The sequence below is a fragment of the Nematostella vectensis genome, chromosome 5 (assembly GCF_932526225.1).
Source record: "Nematostella vectensis chromosome 5, jaNemVect1.1, whole genome shotgun sequence".
Lineage (NCBI taxonomy): Eukaryota > Metazoa > Cnidaria > Anthozoa > Actiniaria > Edwardsiidae > Nematostella > Nematostella vectensis.
This window is the reverse complement of record NC_064038.1, coordinates 17,513,712-17,536,358: the sequence shown is the minus strand read 5'-3', so window position 1 is coordinate 17,536,358 and position 22,647 is coordinate 17,513,712. Positions and strand designations below refer to the sequence as shown.

Genomic DNA, 22,647 nt, shown 5'->3' with positions numbered 1-22,647 from the left:
CGTCTGAGATATGCCCGTCCTGCAGAGCCTTAGAGACCAGCTCGCTGATCGAGTTTTTCTTACTCTCCGCTAAAACCATCGTGTCTTCGTGTTTAGCCACCTTGGTCGTAAGACCTCTAGAGACTACCCCCGCGCCCGCGCCCACGACACCGACCAGCCCAGCGACCCCTGCCAGCGGACCGCCGATCAGAACCCCTATCCCACTCAAAGAGACCCCCACCCCGGCGCTGGAAAGCGCCCCTGCAGCGATGCCGGATGCCACAGACACAGCATGGGTAACGGCAAAGGCGCGCTTATACTTCTTCCGCACCTGTCGATGATGCGTTATCTCGTTGTCTAGAACCGCCTGAGTGTCACATATTTTCTGGAGTCGGAAGCTTTGCACGTCGCCGCCGATGCTTGCCGGAGCGGTGGGCGTCGTGTGCGTTTGCGGGGGGCAGACGCTGGGAAGCGAGGGGTATATGGCACCGCTGCTAACGTCGCTGTTTGCCATGCTTGTTATGTCGGACCTAGGTTAGCTCTAATACGAGGCGAACAGGCTTGCCCTCAAAGTCCACCCGTCTACCGCGGTCATCAGTGATCCATATTCGGATACTCGAGACAAACTCAGAGGAAGATGCTGCGACACAAACGGGGATGTCGGGCCCATAGACGACTTTCTCGTGCGGCCTCCCGCGGGTTTCTAGGCAAGCGAGAACGTTTGAAGGCTCGTCTAAGGCGAGGCATTGCGAGCGGTCTACGATATCGCAGAAGATGTAGAGGGCCTCTATTTTCGGCAAAGTCACCTTAAGTGGGGCCCCCCCACGGGCAGTACGAGGCCCCGTCCACCCAACTGATCGTCTTTAGCCTCCAGGCCAAATAGTGCGCAAAGCTCGGCATTCAGGAACGCAACGCCTTTGGACACGAGCGCGGTTGATCGTTTCCACGATGGACTCGGCCGTGTGGTGCCCGGCTGGCAGAGTAGCGATGGGCGGGAGGGAGGCTATGGTCGTTATCTGATGCTCCCGCTCGAGATTATACCAGCTGTTAAACAGCGAGCACTGCCGGAGCGCCACGAAGCGTGGGCGCCTTATCGGCTGCTCGAAGAAGAGCGTCAGTTCGCCTCCGGTGAACACAGCATGTAGGACCACCATTGTGTTGAACATAGCCCGCCTTCGTGTTTAATAGGGCTGAGCATGGATTGGGAAGGCTGGCGGATGCTGAACGAGGAGGCGATTCCCCGAAGGGAGGAGGAGGAGACGAAGAAGGCGGCAGTTGCGGCGCGAGCCTCTATAGCCGAACATATCAAACGCGCTATAGCCGAACAAGTCAAACGCGCAAAAACCGGTTTCCCTAGGTCTCTGACCCTCGCGCAATAGCTGCTCTACGCCGTGCCCGCGACCCCCGTGGAGAGCACGGCCTCAGACATCACCCCACTACTCACGCAGCTAGAGATACACGTGGCTGAGGACAAATCATTCACGGCTAGGGTCCGAGACATATTCAAAGAGACAGTAGTCACGCACAAGTCCGCCAAGGAGTCTCGCCGGTGGCTATCGGAGCCTTCCTATGGGTACTGGCCACAGCAACTCAACTTTGCGGTCTGGTGCGCAACCGCCGGATGTGGGGTGTCCCTAGTCGACCCCGCTTTCGCCACGCTCCCCTCTGTCATCAGGGGATTTCTAAGGTTTCACGTCTACTCTACCACCCGGAGGATACTCTACGAGCTCGGCGCCCCTCTGCCTGGCGACAGCCCGTTCACGCAAAAAGGTAACCCCTACAAGAAGGCCGCTTTCGAGCGTCTATGTATAGAGTTCGGTTTGCCGCGTAAGCCGGACTTCCGATGGAAAGGCGGGCGGAACCACGGGCTAGGCGATGTGTTTGTGTTCTACCCGGTGGAGGGGTATCGGAACGTGCACGTGATCCGTGGCTACGACACAGCGGCAGACGTGTACCCGAGCCACCTCAATCTGTTTAGCGACGAAGGTGGGACGTACAATAGTGGGAAGCAGGTGGGTTACATACGCAACGACGACCACGGGGGCGTGCAATATAGCTGGTTTGCGCCTCCCAAAGGTGAGGGGCTGACAAAAGCAGGGCTAGGAAGACTCGACCGCTCGGTCGAGGCGTTCGTCTACACAGTGCTTGGGGCGCAGGTAAACGTCCGTTCCTCTATCGCGGGGGCCGGTGGGCCGGCCATGGAGGCGCAGGCGGAGTTCACGAAGCTGCTTGAAGACGCGATCATAGAAAACGACATCGCTCAAAGCGTGCAAAGGTACCAGTTAGCCGTGCAGGAGGCCAAGGTGAGACTGAGTCTTGCGGTCGCACCGGGAGTGTGGCTGATGCCGAGCGATCTGGTAATAAACACGCAAAGCGTCGTGGGCTACAACAATAAGCTGCAGAAAGCCACGGACTCCATGACGCTCGGCGCAAACGCGATCAACACCGAGACAAAGCCACTCGGTGCTCATAACATGGCCGGCGAGCATCCTAGGGTGCAACACGCGACTGACCCTGGGATCGACCGCGTGCCGTCCCGGCGGCAAAGCAAGGATTCCGCCCCTGCGAAAGTGCACCCAGAGGGCGCGGTCCCTGCCCCCTCTCCACGTACGCACGCTGCGCACAGCAAGACTGCCGCCGGAACGGGCGAAAAAAGCGACCACACCTCCCTCAAGGCGGGGTTGTCGGCACTCGCGGTGGCCGCGGCGTATTACTTCTTCCGATGACTGCTTTGCTATCGACGAACCAAGAACGCGGCTACGGCTAGAATGAGCAGCCACGCATTTTCGCCAAGGAATTTCACCGCTTCTCCTGCAGCCTTAAACACTGCCTACTAGCCCGGGGAGAAGCTCACCTAGCTTTTTCCCGATGGCCTTAAGCCCGTTACCGACCCCTCTGGCCACGGAGGAGAGCGACTTGCCGAGCGACGTCACAATGGCCGCGATCGTTGTTGCTACGGCCAACCAGATGGCGGTGACGGTAAAGCCGTACTTTTTGAAGATGGCTTTGATGAGCTCTCTTAGCGGCTTTTGGTTCTCGAGCTCTCGGTTTTCGCGTTCTAGTTCGTCAATCTCGGACAGCCTCTCCTCGTTGCGCTCACTGGCCTCTTGGCGGCTACTCTCTGACGTGTTAGTGTCGTCGATGGTCTCCCTGTCTGTGGCTACCACCCCTTGCAGCTCTTGGACCCGTTCTGTGTTCTCCTGGATGACCGCGTCTACCTCTGCCACGGACCCCATCGCCAGCTTGAAGCCTTTCAGCTTTGCAACGTCCTGTCGAACGCCCCCGTCATCGTTGAACAGCTGTCTTGGTTTAGTCCAATCTCCTTGACCGAGGTTGCGAAGCTGTATTAGCGTCTTTCCCCTCTGGTCTGACTGGAACCGTATCAGATTCTCGTTAAGGTCTGGGTATTTCTCCCTGAGGGACTGGAGACCGAGTCTTGTCGCTGCACCCTCTGTGGTAAACGAGGATTTTCAGCGGTCGTTTGCGTTGCGCTTCGCGTAGCCATGCTATGCGCAGCATGCATACGCGATGACGTGCTCGTCATTGGGATCGACTCCCCATCGTCGGGGTCAAACGGGATAAGGGGCGTCGTCTCGTCGTCCCCCGCTCCGCGATCGGCGGACGCACCCGGCAAGGTATCGTCAATGTCAATGTCAACGTCAACATCACCCACGATGCGTGCGCATAACTCGTGCTACGCTATATTAGACATGTCTAACAGTCCGCACCATAGCCACGCGGCTTCGTACTTTATGTATATATAGTATATATACGTATACGACGTCAGTCAGCGATAAACTTGACCCCCAACGAACACCCAGAACTCCTCTGGGGTTGAAAGCCGAGAGAACTGTTCACCGGGTCACTCTCAACCCGTCGACGGCCTCCCCAGGCGAGACGCTATATGTGGCGGTCCCAAAGCTATCGGAAGGCGTCACGCTCGTGCCTGGCTCCTTGAGGGTCGGTCTCGATCTCTCCATCTCAGGCCATGCAAATAATACCGTCGTGAACAACGTCGGCCGAAATCTCGTGAGCCGCCTGAAAATCACGTTTGCAGGAGAAACGCTCCAGGACACCAACCGCTACGACGTCTTCAAGACGTATGAGGAGCTTTACCTGTCCAAGGTCGAGAGAGAGGACCGCCTGGAGCAGGGCATACAGTCAGAAAACATGCGCAAGCTTCGCTCCAAGGCTGGCGATAAAGCGACTAGTAACGCCAAGGAGAACGCTCTAAACGCCGCCCACGGGGCGAGGTACACCATCCCGCTAGACCATTCTCTGCTGACGGACCACGGCGTGCTGTACCCAAGGGCGCTCTCCGAGGCGCTGCTCTTCGGGATCACGTTCGCAACGGTTGACCAGGTAGTAGTCGGAAGCGATGCTACCAAATTATCCTATGGCATCAAAAATCTAGAGCTGGAATGAATACGAAAGCCTGAGGGACAACAACCTCGCCCGGTCTGCAGCCGCCGCCTACCAAAACGGCACAACGTTCTTCTACGAGCAAGTGAACCTTCACAACACCTTCCATATTAGCAAAGGGACGGACAGCATAATCAACGAGAGTGTCAACCTGCCGCGAAGGTCTATGAGTGGTCTTTGTGGAGCCATACATGGCAGGGGCTCGCGACTCTGAGAAGTTCGTGTACCCCGACATCAAGAGCGTTCGCGTTACAATCGACGGCATGCCAAACAAGGTCTTCAGCCAGGGGCTGCGCCCCACGGATTTCTGGGGGGAGGCGAAAAGGCGGTTCGTCCGCCCCTCCCCGGGGGGGGGCACAGCGGAGCGCCTGCTGCCCCGGCGGTCGGCCCCGAGTCGTTCTATGGCGATGACAAGTTTGCTCTGTGGATCGACCTTCGAACGACGGACGACAGTGCTATCCATGGGGGTGGTCTCCGATTGGTCAATACCCGTGACGGTGTGCACCTCGAGATAAAACGCACGGCAAGCGGCACGGGTACCGTAAACTGTCACGTGTTTGTGGTGGCCGACGCCCAAATGAACCTTATGAACGGACAGCTAGAGTCCATACAATACTGAGCACAGACAGTTTCTGCGCGAAGCGCTGCGGCAGCGCGGTATGGAACCGAAAAACATCCCATTTAACGCTCTCATCGTGGGCCCGACGTCATGCGGGAAGACCCAATTCGTAGTGGACCGGCTGCGCGGCCCTTTCCGGGGAAAGTTTGACTACATCGTGCTCATGTGCCCTACCTTTGTCTACAACAAAACATACGACGGCTTCGGCGAGGGCGACAATCGTCTGTTTGTCATCGCACCTGAGACGGGTCAGATCGACATACTGCTGAGGTTTGTCTCCGCTCTCACGCTAATCATACTCGACGACTGTGCGGCCTCGAAAGACGTAAAGAGGCGCTCTGACCAGCTCGTCAACTTGGCGTTCAGCGCGCGCCACGTGGGTATTAGCGTGTGGGTGATCACGCAGCAGCTCACCAGCATCACGAAGCCGTTCAGTGAGAACATCGCGGACTTGGTGGTCTTCTATACCCCGAGCAAGGCGGACATGAAAGCTACCCAGCATGACTACGGCGCGGAGCTCTCAGATATGAAGATGAAAGAGAAAATGAAGGCCCTCAAGACGAAAAAGTTCTCGAAGTTAGAGTTTTGCTTGCGTCACCCTTATACCACCGCCCTAGTTGAACGGTAACCACCGCCCTAGGGCATAACGCATTGATCACACGTGTTGCACCTTAGCCACGGCATGATGAGCGACGAATACTTTGAGAGTCTTCTTGAGGGGGGCGCCGCCGGCCTCCCGGCCGTCGAGTCGTTGGACTGCTCGACGCATCCTGCCGGAACGGCAACCGGAGGTGAGCAAACTGAGATAGCAGACGCGAGGGAGAAACTCGCGATTCTCGTAGCCTCGGGGAAGTCGAGAGAAATGGTAGGCAAGGCCCTGACTCACGACGACGTCAAACGCATGAGCGCCGTGGAGGTGAGGAAGTACGAAAAGCAATACGAGACCGCTCTAGCCAGCCGGACTACGGACGCCCTGGCAGACAGCTTTCTGAAGCTTACGACCAAGCTAGTAGGCATGGCGCTGCCGATAGACAGTGTGGTCGATCTTCACAATGACCTAGTGTCCGACTACATCATCAACAACGAGCTCCGCACATTGTGCGGAAGCCTGTCTCTACGATGCGGTCGTTTGATGGCTTTAGCCGTCGGGGCGTTACACATAGCACGTCATGTGAACACCGCCGGAACGGCAAGCGCTGACGCGCGGTGTCAACGCGAGGTAGCACACCAGTCACGAAAAGCAACTCTGCCTGGTCGGCTAGCACGGTTATCGGGGTCGCTGGTCTTCTAGTGTCATTGTTCGGCCTCTACACACGTAGGCGGGAGCTAGCTGCCGCGTTCACTCGCACACCAGCTGTTAACCAGCGAGCTACCGACGACGTGACTCCGCCCGCAAGGCCGCCGCTGGCGGCCGCGCAGCAGACCAAGGATCGCGTTCCGGCGACAGCGCTTCGCGCTCCCGGACAATGCAAATCTCGGCTGTTATCCATGGAGTAAGCAGATATTTAGACATGAGGGCCCACCCATATCCGCACGTCCGTGCATCATACGCGTGTACGCATATATAATGTCGACGATGCAGCAGAGCAAGATTAAAAAGACCATCACCGACGCCGCAGTCATAACCGGCCTCGTCGCCGGTATCGGCTGGGTTGGGCGCAAGGTCTTACGCGAGGACTTCACCAAAGACCCCTCCGCGAACGCCATGAACTACGCAAAAATGACTGCCGCCGTTGCAGGTGCTGTCGCTTTGAAGGGTTACCTTGAGGACCAGAAGATCCTGCCCATGTAGTATGTACTGTGGCGTGCGTAGGCCGCGTATTAGACTCGTGCGTGCTTTGCAAAATTCATGCGCATGCGCCGCCGAAGGCATTCACACAGCACGTGAAGTGTGCGCACGTGAAGTGTGCTTCGCACAAACATGGCCTCTATCGCGATTTTGGTTGGCGGCGCCGTCCTAAACGCGACTGCATTCGTTGGTGGCAACTACCTCGCAAAGTTCCTGTCGAACGATGAGAGCCGTTCCTTAGCTGAGAAGGAGAGGCACGACAAGGCCCTAGAGAAATACCAACAAGACTATGGACGCTACCAACAGCGGCGACAAAAAATCCTCGATTGGCAAGCTCAAAGTCACGAGAGGGTCCCTCGCAAAGCAGAACTTCACCGACACCGACTACGCGCTCAAACTCTACAACCAGACCCGGCCGAAACAATCCCTGGAGTCGATGTGGGCCCCCGAGCTGTCCGACTACTACATCCCCAGCAAAACGCAGAAGAACGCCGAGTTGGCGTACATTGGCGCCGGCGCTCTCGCCATCGGCTACGCAGCTAGCCGCTTGCTGTGATGCAGCTGCCGTTCCAGCGCTGCGTCTAGGCGGCCTTTTTCCATGCTGCGCGTATACGCATGCGTATACGTATAAGATGATTGCAGACCGAGTTCGCGCAGCAGACGGCAAACGCCTGTTGGAGACTGATACATGCGTTGCAACGCATTGCAATGCATCGCGATACACACGTAATGGCCCGCCGGAACGGCAAGCGCATGTCCGACGAAGAACTCGATGCGTTCCTTCGTCTTGTATATACGCCAGAGGTGGCTTCCAGGGAGTGACCGCTCTGCATGCCAAACTTCCCAAGGGCTCATGCTCCATAGATCGAGTGCGCAAGTGGGTAAGCTCGCAGCCCGTTGGGGGCTACACACAGACACCCCCTCCTCCGACTACCTACGCCCACTTCTCGGAGCAGATACCAAACCGTATCCACCAGTCGGACCTGCTATTCTTGCCAACCGACCGCGGGTACAAGTATGCCCTGACTGTCGTTGACGTTGCTTCACGATATAAAGCCGCCCGCCCACTGAAGACTAAGAGCGCGGCCGTCGTCTCCCGCGAACTCGCTGGCATCTATGCAGAGGGACCTCTCACATGGCCTAGAGTCCTCATGGTTGATGACGGCACGGAGTTCAAGGGTGCTACCACAAAGCTCCTAACAGACCACGGGGTGGAGGTCCGACGGACTGAGCCAGGGCACCACAGGAGCCAAGCTTTCGCCGAGTCTTTCCATCGCTGGCTGGCACAGCACCTATTTCGTGCGCAGTACTCGATGGAGCTTGCATCCGGCAAGACAAACCGCGAGTGGGTTACTGCTTTGCCAATCGTCATCTCGGACATAAACGCAACGAAGACTCGCATGACTGGCTTTGCGCCTAAAGACGCCATAAGGCTGAGGCGCGTTCCTCTCAAAGCCGAAAAGCCTCCCTTAGAGGTCCCCTTAGAGGTAGGAACGGAAGTGTACATCGCCGTAAACGAGGAAGACGTTCAGGACAAGGGCCGACGGCGAGCGACGGACCCGTGGTGGACAAGCAAGGCATACCCAATACTAAAGAGGGTCATGGAGCCCGGACAGCCAGTGTTGTATTACACGGCGTACTCTAAGCACGGCTTCACGCGTTCGCAGTTGCGTAGCGTGACGCTAGCGTGACAAAACAGACTGCTGGTCGCGCTAGCGTCACCCTAGCAGCACACTAGCGTGATCAGCGCTTGTGCCTTCTATTGCAGCTAAGGCACGTGAGTCTGACATTCCACTTGTAGTGACCCTGACTGTCGTCCAGCCGGTCGATACTGAAGCATTGGGGATGACTCTTGGTGTACCCCTGAAGCAGAAGCTGAGTGCCACAGAGCGTGCACTTCTTTTCCGCGTCAGCAATCATGCCGAGTACGTGGTCTACCGTCAGAACGTGGTGCGGCCCCGTGTACTTTGTGCGACCCTTTTGCCTGTCGTCTATAGCGTATCATTGATTCGCGCTGTAATGAGCTCTTCACTGGGCGTAGCCTGCAGTCCTGTGGGAACCAAGGCACCTGGGGTGTCACCGGGGGGGGGATCACGCGGACTATCTGGTCGGCGAGCCGCACGCGGGAGATGCCGGTGTATACAGCATTCGTGATCCAGCCCTTTAAGCTGTGGTCTATGATAAACAAGCGTCTTGGAGTCTGGATAGTCTTGCCCTGCACCCGGTGGACTGTCTCCCAGCCCGCGTATTTCCACTCGAGGGGAAGCCCGTAAAGGACCGCGTCGAAAGGAACCTCGACTACCGTGCCTTTGTACGCGCCGACCTTCTCACCCCTTTTGCCTGGCACGGGCACCGGCCGCCCTTGCTTGCGATAACGATGCGCGACGCTGGGATCGGGGTCAAAGCGGATGGTTGCTGGCAATCGGGGGTAGTTTTTCCTGTGGTGCTCTACCAATCGCTGCTGAACAAGGGCCCCCATCTTGTTGGTCGAGCACACCCACATATCGCTTGGGTGGGCCTGCTCGATCGCCGCGTCGAACGCCACCCCATCCCACTCCTCTCGAAACACCTCAAGCTGTTGGGAGTCTGGCTGACACCAAATCCGGCCCTTTATGCCGTGGAGCCTGGAGGAGGGCGCGGCAGAGCCGCAGTTGCATGTACTGTACGGCTTTCCGCAGTCTTCACACAGGCAGCTGTAGTCGGACTCAAACCAGCGGATGTTCCCACAACTTGAGCATATCGTGAGGCCCCTCTTTATCTCCCCAGGGCGGGACCTGCCCATAGTCGCCACAACACACTACCTGACACGGCCGCGTGGTGAGATACCCTAGGATGGCGCGTAGCACTTTAGTCTGTACCTTACAGCACTCGTCAATGATAATCACTTTTGCGAGACGGTCGAGTTTGTGCCCCAGCTAGGAAGGTCTCCACTCCTCTATCGGCTTCTCCGCTGGTATGCAGAGGTAGTGGTGGTAGGTTTGAGCGCGCCCCGCGCACGCGAGTCGCGGGTTGTTGCGATGGTCGTGGGCGAGGTCGTTCTCGGGGGTGAGCACCACCACGTTGCGGCCGCGGAACATGCTCACCGCCCACTCGGTCTTCCCCGATCCTCCCTGGCTGGCTAGATACATCCTTGCAGAGGTTGCGGCCACTAGATCGCACGGCAGACTCGGCGCAGTGCTTGGCTACCTAGCCAAGCACCCCGACCTCTTCGGACCCCAAGCCGCTTCGGGTCGCCACTCGTACCCAGGCTTCTTGTGGCGCCACTCTCCATACCTCGGATTTCGCTCCACGAGCTTCACACCACTGGGCACCGCCTTTGCGTATATGGCATCTGTGCACACTCGGAGGACGTCTTCGCGAGGGATCCGCCTCAACATGCGTCGCAACGCTATGTTTGTGTACGCCAAGACGAAGGCCCTGATATGGTACCATTGTGAGCGCCGGACAACGTCTTTGTATTGGATCAGATGAGCCCCGTCGGCATGCTCGAAGTTAAGTAAGTGGTCGGTGCCCGCAAGGAGGTTTGTCAGATACGCGGCTCCTTCACGGTCGCGGACTACGACCGAGGACTCGTCGCCATGGCGAGCGCACTTGCCTACGAAACGGACAGCGAGATCTCGGCCCTCAGGGTACTGCGAGTCTTCGCCGCCGGGGCGGCACGCGATGGAGTGGGGGAACTTGATGGAGTCCTTTTTTCCGACGCTATACAACACCTCCCTCGCCGCGGCCATGACGAGGTCACCCGAGTCTAACAGGTCCTTGAGCTCTGGCGTAGTGATCCAGCCCTCGTTTTGTTCCAAGTGCTGCCCTACCCTCCCGGAAGTGTAGGGGTGGCAGGCCTCAGAGAACCCCCACTCGGTCAGCTGAATGGCCCCGGTCAGTTGAAGAACCTCGCTCAATGGCCGTCCCACAACATCCGCGATACGATACACGTTCGTAGGGAAGCCGTATTTCCGTACCAAATCAATGGCGTCCGAGGCGCCGCCGAAGACGCTGTCCTCGCATCCTAGGTACGCCGCACGCATGTCGATGTGCGCATGAGGCTTCGCCTTTAAGTTTCCTTGCTATTCCACACTTTGGACTCAACCTGCGCCGCTCGCCAGACGTCCCTGTATTTAAGAGGCGTTGGCCTGATGTTCTCTCTTTGGGTCCACTTCTTCAAGCGATACCCTATTGCACCGCCCATCGAGTGCGTAGCTTCGGTGTACTCTTGGTAGGCTGGGTGGTCATCAGGGAGCCATTGAGGATCATATCCAGTCTCGTCTGTAAACGCCCTGTCGATAGCCCATCCGTCTTGTCCAGATCGGTACAGTTTGCCTTCGTGCGTGATTATAACACGCCCACCCAGCCAGATCCTCATGCTTCTGGGGATCGCCCTGTTTATAAAGCGAATGAGCACCTCTCGCACTTTTGCCTCACGCATTTTTGTGGCGGCACTGGTAGCGCGAGGCGCTGCCTTCTCCTGACATAACGAACGAAGCTCCCCCTCAGCCTCGAAATCTAGGCCGTGGACGCTCGCGATCGCAGGTGGTTCAGTCGGAAGTTCCGCCCAGGCGTGGTTATTGTGGCAAGGGATGCGGATTTGTGTGTACCCCCTCTCGTACTTCCCCGAGTCCCACATAACATTGCCCAGGGCGTCCACGGCTACCAGCTTTATCTCAAGCTTCTTTTCCATCTCAAAGAGGTCTTCTTTGGTGCATCCCGTAGTGGCCAGCTTCTTGACAAATCGCTCGAGGATCTTGCCTCGTGTCTTGGTCAGACCAAGGGAGCGCGAGGTGCCGCGGTTCCTCAAGAAGTCGGCAACATAGCTTACAACACAGTTAGCGAAGGCGTCACTCCCCTCTCGCTCAAACATTGGCCCAGGCTCCCCATTTTGCTCAGGTAAAGGGCGAAGCTCGTATCTCACGTAGACGAGGTACTCTCGTCCTTTCTCCCAAATACCCGCATCGATGCCTTCCAGGGCGCCGACTGCGATTTGGTCCCCTCTTTTGACTAACGAACCACCAATCTTGTGCTCCGAGCGCCCTTCCTCCTCCGTGATTGGCGCCAATGGCTCTGCGGGGGCCTTACCAACGACCGCGAAGAGTCCGTAACGCCGGTCGGGGTCTACCATCCCGAGCACCAGCGGAAGCACTGCGTTCGCCCGCAGAGACTCTCGCTCGTGCGAGACCCACCACACCGAGCCGTCGTCATTAATATCAGGCCCCCGCATAACCGGCTTTAGAGCAGACACCTGTTCCACCAAGATCTCGTATCTCCTGGTAAACACCGGCGCTTATGTCTTGGCCCCGAAGGGTGGCATCCACGCTTGGGAACCGAAGATGGGCGCCGTCGACGAAGAGAGAATAGTACTCCTCGGGGTCTAAGCTCTCTTTGTCGGCGGGCGCCTCTTTGTCAGGCATGCTATCAAGAATCTCCTCTATATGAGCGTCCATGTTTGGGTATACCCTGTGTACCCTGGGTATACCCTGTGCCACCCAGTCTCCGACTGCCCGTATCACAACCGGCGGGACGGGTGTTCGGGTATGATTTGTGCCACCCAGTCTCTAATTGCCCGTACCACAGCCGGCGGGACGAGCGTTTGGGTATGCATTGTGCCACCCAATCTCTGATCGCCCGTACCGCGGGCCGCGGTGTCGGACAGGACGAGCGTTTGGGTATGCCTTGTGCCACCCAGTATCAATTGCCCGTACCGCGGGCTGCGATGTCAGACAGGACGAGTGCGAACCATTTCCGAGCGCGCCTCTCGGCGCCACGCATCCTCTGCCCTTCACGATTCGCTCCGCAGGGGCGGCACAACCGCGTCTCCGACCGAGTCCCTATGCCACAGATCCTGCACGGCACGGGGAGGGGGATGCCCTTACGGAGCCTTTGGAGGTGCACCTTGCAGTAAGTGTCCATGCACCTGCGGCCGCACGTGTTTGCGTGGCCGACCTTTAGCCACCCGCAATAATCCTTTCCGCACCTCATCCTTCGAACGCTCGGTATACCACAGGACAGACGGATGTCTAATTGCAAGTCCTTGGGGGTTCGAACTGCAATTGCCCCAAAAAGTCGTGTACGCTAACCGCGCCCGGCCTACATGAACAATTGCCCCAAAAAGTCGTGTACGCGAACCGCGCCCGGCCTACATAAACAATTGCCCTAACTATTCATGTACGTGAAACATTATATGCCTACATGAACGATTGCCCTAACTATTCATGTACGTGAAACATTATATGCCTACATGAGCAATTGCCCTAACTATTCATGTACAAGAAACATTATATGCCTACATGAACAATTGCCCTAACTATTCATGTACGTGAAACATTATATGCCTACATGAACAATTGCCCTAACTATTCATGTACGTGAAACATTATATGTTTACATGAACAATTGCCGTAACTATTCATGTACGTGAAACATTACATGCCTACATGAACAATTGCCCTAACTATTCATGTACGTGAAACATTATATGCTTGATATATAGAAGGAGGGGCTGGGGGGCTCGGAGGGGCGAGGCGCGGCTCCCAAACCTAAGATGGGGTTGGGGGGGTCGGAGGGGCCCGCGGCGACCCCCAGGGGGGTTTCACTCAAACTACCTAGTCCCCCCTATGGCTCATTCTGATGAACAGACCACAAGCGAAGTTTGTTATTATCAGATTATTTTCTCGACGTTACAAGTGTGTCCGTATAATAATGATAACAATAATAATACTGATAAAATATAGTATAACTGTTGAATTAAATGATACTTCTTGTACAACTGTACACGATCAAACGTCGTGAATGGGTGCGAGCATAGTAAAATCGTTGCGATGCTCTCCAGCCTCTCCCTAGTATCCCCACAAGCCCCTCCCTTGTCCCCCTGCAAGCTTCAGCCTTGTATCCCTACAAGCCTCTCCCTCGTATCCCTACAAGCCTCTCCCTCTCGTATCCCTACAAGCCTCTCCCTCTCGTATCCCTACAATCCTCTCCCTCGTATCCCTACAAGCCTCTCCCTCGTATCCCTACAAGCCTCTCCCTTGTATCCCTACAAGCCTCCTCATCGTATCCCTACAAGCTTGAATAACATAGAAATGTGAGGTCCTACAGAATGAGCAAATTATTTCCCGTTGTTGACCTTCGAGTTAGGAGTGCTTGCCAATTAATTCCCCTGTTGATGGCCTTTGGGTTAGGAGTGCTTGCCAATTAATTCCCCTGTTGATGGCCTTTGGGTTAGGAGTGCTTGCCAATTAATTCCCCTGTTGATGGCCTTTGGGTTAGGAGTGCTTGCCAATTAATTCCCCTGTTGATGGCCTTTGGGTTAGGAGTGCTTGCCAATTAATTCCCCTGTTGATGGCCTTTGGGATAGGAGTTCTTGCCAATGAATTCCCCTGTTGATGGCCTTTGGGTTAGGAGTGCTTGCCAATTAATTCCCCTGTTGATGGCCTTTGGGTTAGGAGTGCTTGCCAATTAATTCCCCTGTTGATGGCCTTTGGGTTAGGAGTGCTTGCCAATTAATTCCCCCTGTTGATGGCCTTTGGGTTAGGAGTGCTTGCCAATTAATTCCCCCTGTTGATACCCTTTGGGTTAGGAGTGCTTGCCAATTAATTCCCCTGTTGATACCCTTTGGGTTAGGAGTGCTTGCCAATTAATTCCCCTGTTGATGGCCTTTGGGATAGGAGTGCTTGCCAATTAATTCCCCTGTTGATGGCCTTTGGGTTAGGAGTGCTTGCCAATTAATTCCCCTGTTGATGGCCTTTGGTTTAGGAGTGCTTGCCAATTAATTCCCCTGTTGATGGCCTTTGTGTTAGGAGTGCTTGCCAATTAATTCCCCTGTTGATGGCCTTTGGGTTAGGAGTGCTTGCCAATTAATTCCCCTGTTGATGGCCTTTGGGTTAGGAGTGCTTGCCGATTAATTCCCCTGTTGATGGCCTTTGTGTTAGGAGTGCTTGCCAATTAATTCCCCTGTTGATGGCCTTTGGGTTAGGAGTGCTTGCCAATTAATTCCCCTGTTGATGGCCTTTGGGTTAGGAGTGCTTGCCGATTAATTCCCCTGTTGATGGCCTTTGGGTTAGGAGTTCTTGCCAATTAATTTCCCTGTTGATGGCCTTTGGGTTAGGAGTTCTTGCCAATTAATTCCCCTGTTGATGGCCTTTGGGTTAGGAGTTCTTGCCAATTAATTCCCCTGTTGATGGCCTTTGGGTTAGGAGTGCTTGCCAATTAATTCCCCTGTTGATGGCCTTTGGGTTAGGAGTTCTTGCCAATTAATTCCCCTGTTGATGGCCTTTGGGTTAGGAGTGATTGCCAATTAATTCCCCTGTTGATGGCCTTTGGGTTAGGAGTGCTTGCCAATTAATTCCCCTGTTGATGGCCTTTGGGTTAGGAGTTCTTGCCAATTAATTCCCCTGTTGATGGCCTTTGGGTTAGGAGTGCTTGCCAATTAATTCCCCTGTTGATGGCCTTTGGGTTAGGAGTGCTTGCCAATTAATTCCCCTGTTGATGGCCTTTGGTTTAGGAGTGCTTGCCAATTAATTCCCCTGTTGATACCCTTTGGGTTAGGAGTGCTTGCCAATTAATTCCCCTGTTGATGGCCTTTGGGTTAGGAGTTCTTGCCAATTAATTCCCCTGTTGATGGCCTTTGGGTTAAGAGTGCTTGCCAATTAATTTCCCTGTTGATGGCCTTTGGGTTAGGAGTGCTTGCCGATTAATTCCCCTGTTGATGGCCTTTGGGTTAGGAGTTCTTGCCAATTAATTTCCCTGTTGATGGCCTTTGGGTTAGGAGTGCTTGCCGATTAATTCCCCTGTTGATGGCCTTTGGGTTAGGAGTTCTTGCCAATTAATTTCCCTGTTGATGGCCTTTGGGTTAGGAGTTCTTGCCAATTAATTCCCCTGTTGATGGCCTTTGGGTTAGGAGTTCTTGCCAATTAATTCCCCTGTTGATGGCCTTTGGGTTAGGAGTTCTTGCCAATTAATTCCCCTGTTGATGGCCTTTGGGTTAGGAGTGATTGCCAATTAATTCCCCTGTTGATGGCCTTTGGGTTAGGAGTGCTTGCCAATTAATTCCCCTGTTGATGGCCTTTGGGTTAGGAGTTCTTGCCAATTAATTCCCCTGTTGATGGCCTTTGGGTTAGGAGTGCTTGCCAATTAATTCCCCTGTTGATGGCCTTTGGGTTAGGAGTGCTTGCCAATTAATTCCCCTGTTGATGGCCTTTGGTTTAGGAGTGCTTGCCAATTAATTCCCCTGTTGATGGCCTTTGGGTTAGGAGTGCTTGCCAATTAATTCCCCTGTTGATACCCTTTGGGTTAGGAGTGCTTGCCAATTAATTCCCCTGTTGATGGCCTTTGGGATAGGAGTTCTTGCCAATTAATTCCCCTGTTGATGGCCTTAGGAGTTCTTGCCAATTAATTCCCCTGTTGATGGCCTTTGGGTTAGGAGTGCTTGCCAATTAATTCCCCTGTTGATGGCCTTTGGGATAGGAGTGCTTGCCAATTAATTCCCCTGTTGATGGCCTTTGGGTTAGGAGTGCTTGCCAATTAATTCCCCTGTTGATGGCCTTTGGGTTAGGAGTGCTTGCCAATTAATTCCCCTGTTGATACCCTTTGGGTTAGGAGTGCTTGCCAATTAACTCCCCTGTTGATGGCCTTTGGGTTAGGAGTGCTTGCCAATTAATTCCCCTGTTGATGGCCTTTGGTTTAGAAGTGTTTGCCAATTAATTCCCCTGTTGATGGCCTTTGGTTTAGGAGTGCTTGCCAATTAATTCCCCTGTTGATGGCCTTTGGTTTAGGATTGCTTGCCAATTAATTCTCCTGTTGATGTCCTTTGGGATAGGAGTGCTTGCCAATTAATTCCCCTGTTCATGGCCTTTGGTTTACGAGTGCTTGCCAAAGGCAGGCACGTAGCCAGAATTTCTTTGAGGCACCAAAGCATTGTCCTAAAAATAAATTGCAATTTTATTCTTCCAATCTGTGTCTTTTGAAAGGGCTTTGACCATGTATCCATTGAGATTTATCCAAAAGGTAGCTATGTGCCTGCCAGGAGACGACACTTCTTGGTGTTGTCAGGGTGCTATTGTCATACATTTTAGTGTTAAAACTGTGAGCTGAGGTACATGTATATTAGGGGGGGGGAGCTAATCACAGAGGATGGATACTACTAACAGTAATGTTTGTATCTCTCTTACCTGTCCCTATTACACACACATATTACATCCTTGTCAAAAAATGACTAACAAATTTAAATGCTTAGGGAGGCAGCAAGCCACACAGTACCCAAGTATGCATCAACCCAGTACTGCAGGTCAGGTACAAGTCCCCAGCAAAGGTTGGCTGGTAAATGGTTTTCTTGCCAAAATTTTTATGGAATGTGATAAGGGGTGACATTTGGGTTTCCATTTTTCATCAACCTCAATGAGTTTGAACTAGCCCACTAACACAAGAACGTACAAAAAACACTCTTTGGAAAGCAACTTATGAACTCGATTGGAATCTTAGAAGATGACTGCCTATTAATAATTCAATAAATATAGAGGCTGAAGGTATGAGAGGTGGAACTTTTAGTTAATAATTGATTGTGTAACTATCGCCCGATAGAGTAATTTGATATGTTGATTGTAAAACTAGAAGAAATACGGAGAGTTGTGCGCAAGACAACTGTACTGAATATATCTGTTTTCCCAAAGTTTGTGTCTTATCGTGTTTGGAAGGATATAAAGATCGTACCTCTACTACAACATCTTAGATGCTTTTCTTTTGGGATAGTAATACATTCACTTTCTAACAATACACGCGAGTATTCCATATAAAGATATGGAATACATGAAAATGGGACTGTCCATGGTGGACAGCGGATTACTCGCGTGTGTGAATCTGGGGTGGGATGGGTGGGCGCTTGACAGTTAACTCAAAGGCATCGAAGAGACTGACACAAAGGCACTTGTACGGGCGAATATATGTACCCCGGTGTATGATGGGATATCTATTATGTTAATACTCTTAGTACTATTATGTTAATATTCTTAGTACTTAGGATAGTAATACATTCACGTACTAACAATACACGCGAGTATTCCATATTAAGGTATGGTATACATGTAAATGGTTCCCTACCTAGGTGGGGAATGCTAAACAAACCTTGGCATATATAATATCATATTATTTCCCCTTCTATAGGTATATATAATATACCAATCTAAAAAATCAAACAAATCATTCATTTAATCAACGTTTTTTTACAAATCTACCGACTAACAGTCTAAACCAAAACCCGGGAGATTTTAACCATCGTAAAACTATATGCAACTGCGAAGAAGGGGACGAGGAAGAGAAGTTTTGCAGAGGGTTCAGAAGTCGGTAAGATTGTCCTGGGTCGGTTTGGCTGGAAGACGCCTCCCTCAAACGGGATGGTGCAGACGAAGCAGACAAGACCTTGGATAGCTGCATGTAGTGAGAAGCAGTAGAGAAAAATTTCCATCCGACGTGAGTAAGAATGTCATTAATTTCTGCGCCAGACAAAGCCAGAGTTATTGCACTGCCTGCAAGAAAACCATGTAAAGTATGTGATCCGGGAAGTTTAAATTCATTAAGGTATAACTTTTAAGGTATACTTTTAAAAAACAGATTCTGCAGCAGACGACGAAAAATTCTTTCTCTGAACTCCTTATCGGGTGTTAAATGACGAAACAGTAAACACTGATACAATACCAATTCTTATAGATTTTGAATGGTTTACATACAATTCTGTGGCAAACACAGGACATGTGGTAAGATTATCACCACGCCGTACCCCAAAACGATTTGCGAGTTTGTATTTTGCTTTTGCGACTTTGTATTTTGCTTTTGCTAGTTTGTATTTTGCTTTTGAGTTTGTACTTTGCTTGAGTTTGTACTTTGCTTTTGCAAGTTTGTACTTTGCTTTTGCTAGTTTGTATTTTGCTTTTGGGTATGTACTTTGCTTTTGCTAGTTTGTACTTTGCTTTTGCGAGTTTGTATTTTGTATTTGGGGGTTTGAACTTTGCTTTTGCAAGTTTGTATTTTGCTTTTGCGAATTTGTACTTTGAAAAGGCTTGGGAATTGTTTGGAGAGGGGTGGGCGTGTTTTAGTTGTTGGCTCCAGGCATATAGTGGGATAGGCTACATCAGATGACTTAGGGAGGCTACATCAGGTGACTTAGGGTGGCTACATCAGATGACTTAGGGTGGCTACATCACATGACTTAGGGAGGCTACATCAGATGACTTAGGGTGGCTACATCAGATGACTTAGGGTGGCTACATCAGATGACTTAGGGTGGCTACATCAGATGACTTAGGGTGGCTACATCACATGACTTAGGGTGGCTACATCAGATGACTTAGGGAGGCTACATCAGATGACTTAGGGAGGCTACATCAGATGACTTAGGGTGGCTACATCAGATGACTTAGGGTGGCTACATCAGATGACTTAGGGTGGCTACATCAGATGACTTAGGGTCATTTACAACAAGATGCTGTGACTGTTGTGAGTAAAACCCTAAATCAAAGAATTCGTTGCTCCAAATTTTTGCTTGTATCTTTTCTGGTACCCGAGCATCAATGGGAACTGACATTGAGTGGAATATTGCCCCTGGTTTGGCTGGGCTGACCCCATGGGAACCGCCTCACCTGAGATTGCCTGAATAACACTGCTTTATAAATTTTCCACCACCTCTTCTGCCACCACCACTGGATCTGGGCTTGGTGTGGGTGCGTCTTTTTGCTGGCTCAGTCCCTTCACCACTGCTTCCTGGCTATTTGGTCAATATCTATCATAATGGACATTACTGGTGGTGCTGGATGATAAGTAGTGTTATCTGCATCTGCAAGAGATAATGGAGCTGGCTCCTTGTTAGCATTGCCCTTTTTTGTGTCTTTGCCACTATAGCTGTTGCCTTTCTCCTTCTTGTGCTTTTTCGCAACATCTAAAAGGATGTGAACACATTTGAATTATTTTTTTAACCCAGTATCAAGTTCATGTAACATTAATATAACAGTAATTGACAATACATAATTACAACGATACAGAAACAACAACGCCTTTATAGTGGCTAGCAGCGGGAAAAGCCTGGCAGTCAACACTTGACGCCGCAACATGACAAGTCCCATTTAATTGCTGCATCATAATTTGTCCACGTACAGATGACATACTTCAATCAATATTGACAGACATTATACCATGCTGTCCATAAACGTTTGTTTGTAACATGTGACAGATAAAAACCATGCTGTCACCAACCAACTGTCCAACAGGACATACTAATCACATTGTGACAGCTAACAAGTCATGCTGTCACTAACAATTTGTTTTTTCAACAATAAATGCATGAGCATGATACGTCATAACGGCGAGGATTCGCCATGCGTCAAGACTCCCCACCGGGGGTAGACTGAGCTGACCCATTTTGTAATTGGAGTTATTGTTTTACAAGCATAATGCAAAAAATACGGAACGCATAAAATATTTTATTTTTCAAATAAATCCCTTTATAGAAGTTCCATTAATGTACCTTGTATCAAAGCTACATACTGACCAGCTTTGCCCTTGCAAAGAAACAAATAATGGATGAAACAGCATTTCAAAGATATAATGATATAGTTAGATACACTTCAGGTGCCACTTACTACTGATCCACAAATATACCTCGATCATGCATTACATATTGGTGAACCCACCCTTTAGCATGGTGGTCTGCTGTTTTTTTTTTATAGAAACCCTGCAGCTGGATCAACACATGCCAATGCTACTAAAAAATAAAATTCAATCAAATGGGGGAGAACAAATTGACTTGGGAAGCAAATTTAAAAAAAATCTTGATATTACTGATTAGAGCTAAATGAAAATGTCTAATTTCAAACTTAACCTATTTTAATTTATTCAGGGTGCAGAGGGAAAACAGCAAATCATTAGCAATTGCGTATGAAAATAGTCAAAACAGAGAGAAAAAAGAAACCGGACTACTGTATATCTTTGATGAAAACTTTAACAGTAATGCAACAACTTGATTGAGCATTCTCCTAACATTTCCCCTTTCCTTATTATTTAAGGTTGATAGAAAAATTGTTCGTTACACCACAAATTCTCAGTTTCAGTTTTAATGCTCGGTTAAGCTGAGTTGCATTATACCAAAATAATATATACATAAATACCAAAATATACATAAATAAATAAGACTAAAACAGTACATTATAATAATTTATACAGCTCTATTTCGAAACTAAGGTCTTAAAAGTAATGAACTGGCACTAGCGGTGTGTGCTGGAAGGCTGTTCCAATCTGGAATAGTGTTGGGGGAAAATGAAAACTTGTAAACATCTGTACTCTAAAAACATATGTATGTATAAATCGAACAAGCTAAGTGTCATTGATACAGTAACTAGACTACTACGTATTTCTGTCGTTAAATTTTTACTTACCGTGAGGAATATACGCCTGAATTTATAGAACTTGTAAGTATTTACCAATGTAACATTTTCACGGCGATTGTCAGTTGAATAAATTATAAGCCAATCGGAATTCAAGTAGATAGTATTTTAGCCAATCAAAGCAAGGATAGACGATAGTGATATGGCATCTTGACGTCAAACTTAAGCTGGTACGGTGTTTTAGTTTGAGCGATTGATTTTTGGAAAAAAGCGAACAAACGGGCAGCACAACAACAACAACAAAAAATAACTGTCATATTCTCAATACAAATCATCGTCCAAAACTCACCTTGGCAGTGATTTCTTTTTGTTGCTTTATGTTTGTTGCCTAGTGGTTGTGTTCGCTTTTTGTTGTAAACCGTGATATTTCTGCTAGCAAGGAATTCGTCAACACAAGTAAATGCTTTTTATAGCTGAAAACAGACATCAATTCAAGGCCTCCTTTCGGGATCTCCTTACATAGATATAGACGTGAATGAATATAGATAATATAGAATGGCAGTGTAGAGCCTCTCCTCTCTTAGTCCTCTTTCTAGCAGCTGCTGCTACGACGGGCAGGATTCACGAACACTCGCGGGTAGATTTTACATCGGCTTTTACTTCAGACAAAACGTTTCCTCAAAAACTTCAGACCATTTGAATCCGCATATTTGCTCATTAAATACAATTTTCAAGCTGCCTTTTTCTGTGAACATACGAACTTTGCAGCACAAAGCGAGGCGGTAAAAAAAAACACATAACAGCGTAAGATAGAGTGGAGCCTGGGAGTTGCACGATTGACTGGATTGATGGATGGATTGTGACACCACAGGGTAACCGCGCGATGACCACAAAACCAAGTCGCATAGCTATACCATATTTCTATACCTAAAGCTCCGCTACAAACTAGCAAAAGCAAAATATAAACTCGCAAATGCAAAGTACAAACTAGCAAAAGCGAAATACAAACTAGTAAATACAAAGTACAAACTAGCAAAAGCAAAATACATACTCGCAAAAGCAAAATACAAACTCGCAAATGCAAAGTACAAACTAGCAAAAGCAAAATACAAACTCGCAAATTCAAAATACAAAGTCGCAAAAGCAAAGTACAAAAATCAGTGAGAATTTCAGGCAATTCTACTTTTGGCATATCATTCATTTTTTGTTGATGAAAAAAGGTTATTTCTAAATTTAAACTTGTCATTTTGACTTTGAAATAGAAAAATCCCTATGCTTTTTTCGATACTGTCAATTTTCATTTTAAAATTGATATTTCCTGCATCTTCCATTTCACATTTGGATGCAGCCATTTGGAATATTCCAATACCATTTTATTATACGATATTTCTGTTTATTTTCATTAACAGTAAATTATTCAACGAACAAGGTTTATTTATTTTAAGCTTATATTCATTTTCTCCAATCACAGGCGGGCTACTTAG

The 22,647-nt window shown here is 50.6% G+C and overlaps 1 long non-coding RNA gene across 1 annotated transcript; it reads right to left on the bottom strand.

Annotated features, from left to right (window-relative positions):
- Window positions 1-17,981: 17,981 nt before the first annotated feature.
- LOC116611652 lies at window positions 17,982-21,975 on the bottom strand. Its single transcript, XR_004293599.2, has 2 exons — window positions 19,427-21,975; window positions 17,982-18,316 (listed from the first exon to the last, which is right to left on the bottom strand). It is a non-coding gene; the product is annotated as an uncharacterized LOC116611652 (long non-coding RNA).
- Window positions 21,976-22,647: the final 672 nt, after the last annotated feature.